We start from the raw sequence: 5,605 nt of genomic DNA, 5'->3' as shown, positions 1-5,605 counted from the left end.
AGAAACCACCCACGATCTCTCCCACGATGCCGCATTCAACGCGTGCCATTCGGGGAGGGTGCGGTGGATGCGGAGAAAGATACGGCGTAACCCAGGCCGCGCGTGCCCATGCCCTGTTTTGGGCCTGGCCCAACAGCGCTCGGCATCGTGTGTGGCCTAGGCCTGGGGGCTCCTGTCGGTGTACTAGAGTAGGGGTACCCTAGTATCCCGAACTTGTGCACGGGCAGTTGCAGCACCCCGCGGCAAGGCTTGCCGGGTGACCGCCGAGGTCCTCCGTGGTTCCTTTGGAGCCATTCAAGAACAAAGTATTCAAGCCAAGGAGACAAGGCCCCGGCAAGAGGAGCTTGCCGGGAAGGCCAACCAAGGCATCTCAAGGAACTTGCCGCGACGCGCCATGTGTCCCGGCGAGGCCCGGTGAGCGACAAGCTTCCGGACGCGACAAGACAGCGATCGCGGCAAGGCGCTTGCCGCGGCAGGCTACCACTCTGTACCTGCGCTCCAGCACATCCACCAACGTGTCGCCCTGGGGCCTTTCCAGGCACGCGTGGCAGGAGGCTGTGCAGCTAGCGGTGCGTGGTGGCAAGCGGCGCTGACAAGGTTGCCATCGTGGCGAGCGGTGGCGTCCCTGACAGTCCTTTTCTGCATTGTTTGGGCGACATAGACGGGCATTTAATGCCTTTGTCCCCTGCCGTCAGGGTTAGGTATGATACACTGTACAGGTTGTTGTACCAACCGCAATTCCTTTTCCATTTTTACCCTTATCTACGTTGCCACCTGTTGGAGACCCCTTGAGCATATAAAAGGAGGCCCATGCGCAACATAGAGGGGGTTCGAGGGGTTCGAAGCCAGAAAAACACTCACGCTCGGTCTCGTTAGCAGCTAGTGTGTACTGTAGCACACAGCGCTCCCGAGCAAGAACTCAATACACTCAGACATGCAGCAGTAGGATTATCATCTCTCCGGAGAGCTCCGAAGCTGGGTAAACCGCTCGTGTGCTTCGCCTTGATCTGCTCTTCGTGCGACCTCCGCCCCCCGCCGAACCGAAAGGGGGCCCGGTCCGCCGGCCCCATAGGTGTTCGTGGATCAGCCTCCCCGACAATATATATATATATATATATATATATATATATATATATATAAATAGAATTTCTAGTAGAACCAATCATGCATATATATATCATCAATGTCTCACAAACCACCATATTAATTAATTCACACATACACACACGTATAGCTATATACAATTTCTCCTACATATGCATGTTGCCTTCGGAGCCAGTGGCATTAGCCTAATTGGTGCCTTCGGAGCACGATGACAATTGGAAGTGGTTTTCATGGGGGCGGTAGCGGGTAATAGTATTCTCCCTTCGGATTTATGACCTAGTCGAGCAAAAATCCCGCTATTTCCTCCTGAAGTGCTTCTACGCGCTCCGTTTCTAGGAGCTTCTCCCGCACCTCTTTGAACTGTTAAGAAGGAGATCAATATGCATGTGTATTAGTTGTGTGACTAGATATCGATAATGGTGTAAAAATTGTGAATAGTGTTCTGACAAGCGTACCCATTCCTGTCTTTGAGATCTGCTCCTTTCAGACGCCATCATGCGAATGTTCTCGCAAACGCAGAATGCACACAGATCAGTCCCCTGCGCCTGCTTCAGGGCCTTTACGAGAATGGAATTTGATCAGATAATAATTAATCAAGCATGATAATTAAAGAGATGGCAGCTATCTAGCTAGCTAGTACTACTTAATTACTTACCTTGGGTCGAAACCATTTAAGCTTTTTTTCCATTCGCCTTCCGTGACGCTGATGAACCTTGCCCAAGCCATGCCCACCGACAAAGAAAATGAATAAAGGGGTTATTAAATAGTTCATATCATGAAATGACAAACTAAATAGGCCGAGATATATAGTTAATAATGATTGAAATTACCTGTTGACTATCCCAAACAAGATGTTATAGTCAGTATTTGCTTTGAGTAGTGAGTCCAGTATTTCAACTGTTCCGGCGTCAACTTTAATGATACACAAGATCCAGTGAAATCTGCATGCACACACGTTTGCATGTCTTAATTAAGCGGGCATATGTAAGCAAAAACATGTAGCTAGCTAGTAGGCAAAAACAGAGAATTTGTAGTACAAGACAGTGTGACTCACTGGAAGTTGTAAGGAAGTAGTATATCTTCATTGTATTTGAGGCGCTTCAAGAACTCTAGCATGTTGTCCTCTACGGCCTTTTCATGATGTGGATTTATTAGCCATGTGTATTCATTAACGGTGTTTGGGTCAATGAACCCAATGCCAAAGCGTCCACCTTTTCTCATTTCATACATCTTCATCCTGCATAATACCACAGAAAAGAATATAGTGAGGATAATTACAGGTAATGATTGATCAAAAGGATCACTACAGCTAGCTTGATACTTAAATTACAGAAAGAAATCACTTACAGACAATAGCAACTGACGATAGATTTGTCGAGTGCGTCTTGATTGTATAACTGAAACAGTTCAGAATACTCAACGGACAGAGCTTTCACATGGAAGTAATGCTCCTCCTTGACATTCACCATGAGGGACAATCGGTCGGAAATCTTGGTAATGTTCATGTACCATTGATGCAATTCATACATTCTCGTTGGGAGGTTCTTGACCTTGTCTGGCTCGACCAAAGGTTGGCCCCGGACATATTTCCGTTTTATTTCATCCTCTGTAAGCACAGGCATGGGCTCGATCTCGAGGAGTTGTCCAACAGTGATGTTGAGAACTTCAGCCTGCATTATATGGTCCTTGGTTATTACCACATTGCCCACCTCGGGAACGTAAACTATTTGCCCACAATAATATTGGGCGCGCGTACTGTCACGTGTTGTTGGCACAACAAGCGAGGGGATCGATTGCGCCGCCTGTTCTCCCAGCTGGGGAATGGTTTTCCCACATTTTTTGACAGCTGCTTGTTGTTTGCTCGATCCCGAGCTCGCCTCCTTACGTAGATGTGCTCGATTTAACTTCCTGATGTGGCGCTCATAGTCTGTGTTAACAGGCTTGGGAGCTGGTGGTTGAGCCATATGAATGAAGTGGTCAATCGTTTCCTCAGACACTTTCTCCCTTGGCGGCGGAATTTGACTGCCAATTCCGCTTGACTTGCTTCTAGGCCTTGAAGGCATTCATAGTCCCGCTTCCTCTGCTCCTCCTCCATCTTCCTCTTCTTCTCCTCCGCAATCTTCTTTCTCGCACGGGTTCTGTAGTCGGTGTTCCAGTCTGAAAACCCCTCATACCACGGAATAGCGCCCTTGCCTTGTGTTCTTCCCGGGTGTTCAGGATTTCCCAGGGCACGCGTAAGCTCGTCATTCTCTCTGTTGGGCTGGAACACCCCCGATTGTGCCTCTTCTATTGCAACAAGTATCGCATCGTCGGCTCCCTTCAGACATGCCCTCATCGAAACATTGCCTGTCTTCGGGTCCAACTCCCCCCCCATGCGCATAGAACCAAGTCTTGCACCTGGGGGGCCAGCTCTTAGTAACCGGAGTGACACCTGCATCCTCCATCTCTTTCTCAGACTTATCCCACTTAGGCATTGCCACCGCATAGCCACCTGGCCCCAGCTTATGGAACTTATCCTTTTTTTGGCATTCTTCTTGTTTATTCTCGACCGTTCCTTAGCTAGTTCCGAATCCTTGAATTTCACGAAATCGTCCCAATGAGCACGCTGGTTCTCTAGTGTTCCCTCGAATACTGGAGTCTTCCTTCCTCCCTTGACGTACTTGTCCCATTCACGATTCTTGTGGTTCTTGAATGCAACCGCCATCTTCCTAAGAGCAGCGTCCTTAACTTTCTGCACATCTGCTTCTGTGAAATGATCTGGTAGGGTGAAATGTTCCATGAGAGTATCCCAAAGCATATCTTTTTGTCTTTTGTCGACAAAAGTAACATCTGGACGTGGAGGAGCATCCTTTTTGTCTTTTTGTCTTTTGTCTTTTGCTGGCTCTCTCCATTCTTGAAGGGAGATCGGGAGTTGGTCCTTCACAACAACTCCGCACTGACGAACGAACTTGTCCGCAATCTTCTTAGGCACTAATGGTTCGCCATTAGGTCTGATTGCCTCGATATTGTACTTTACGCTCTCCTTCAACTTTTTGTTCGGGCCTCGTTTCGTCCTTTTGCCTGAAGATTTGCTCGATCCGGATGGCTGAAAGAACAAAGATCGATTCGTTAATATATCTTCAAGTCATTTAAAACATGTGATGATCACCAGATGCGTGCTTATATAAATATATATACCTCGCCGGTCTTTGTTGTTTCAAGATCAACATTTTCTTCGTCATCATCATAATCATAGTTCATGACTTCATCAATTCGGTCGTCGTGATCGAATATCATATCACCCTCTCCGGTGTTGTTTAGAAATTCGGAGCCGTCATAATCTTCTTCATTCTGATCATCATCTGGCCCGTGAGGATGGCGTATCATATCGAACATGGCCTGTTCTCCCTCTCTGCCGGTATTGTCTGCCATAGCTTTTATTTAACTAATCCAAAAGAAATATAAAACAATTTAGTATTCAAATTACATCGTCTCGAATAATAGATATAATCTCGAATACATCGTCTCGAATAATAGATATAATCTCGAAAACATCGTCTCGAATAATAGATATAATCTCGAATACATCGTCTCGAATAATAGATATAATCTCGAATACATCGTCTCGAATAATAGATATAATATCAAATACATCACTGGCTAGGTAGCTAATAAAGATCGAATACTACAGAAGAATCTAGGACACTCGCGGTTCCTGCGGTGCGGGCGGTGGACACCCAAAGAGAAGGAACCCTCACAGGATCATAGCTGAAGTGAGATCCCTGAAGAAACTGCCAGGTATTGGAGAACCTGCCGCCCTCTAACGCAACCATGTAGCGATGGACGTGCTCGTCCTCCTCCCTGACACGGCGACGTACCACCTCCGGCTGGGCCGGCTCCCTCCACGCCGAAACTGGCCACGCGAACGCCACCAAACGAGATCAGGGTCGACGACGGGACCCGGGACCCGGTTCCTCATCAAGCGGCGCACCCGTCCAGGTAGCACCTCCCAGTGCCAGCCCGGCGGAGCCCAGTCCCGGACATGGGTCAGTCGGACGTCGTCGCGGACGTGTCGACGGCGAGGATGCGGGTCGGGCATCGTCGAGAACAAATACTAGCTATATGCCCGCAAAAAGTAACATTTTTTTAATGATTGGATTTTGATAACTAAAATTTCTAACATTTCTATAACATTTCTAACAATGCTATATATAACTAACATTTCTATAACATTTCTAATATTTCTATAACTAAAAAACAGAAAAAAAATTATAACATTTCTATATATATAACTAACATTTTTATAACTATTTGAATAACTAAAAAACAGAAAAATTTCTAACAATTCTAACTTTTTTATAACTATTTCTATAACTAAAAAATGTATGTGTGTGTGTGTGTGTGCGCTCACCGGCGAGGCGAGGGACGACGGGGGGCGGCGACGGGGGCCGGGCGCGCGGCGACGTGGACGACGACGGGTGTGGCGACGACGGGGATGACGACGACGGGGACAGGGACGGGG

This window comes from Triticum aestivum, chromosome 5B (assembly GCF_018294505.1).
Source record: "Triticum aestivum cultivar Chinese Spring chromosome 5B, IWGSC CS RefSeq v2.1, whole genome shotgun sequence".
NCBI classification, from domain to species: domain Eukaryota; kingdom Viridiplantae; phylum Streptophyta; class Magnoliopsida; order Poales; family Poaceae; genus Triticum; species Triticum aestivum.
This window is presented reverse-complemented; position numbering follows the sequence as displayed.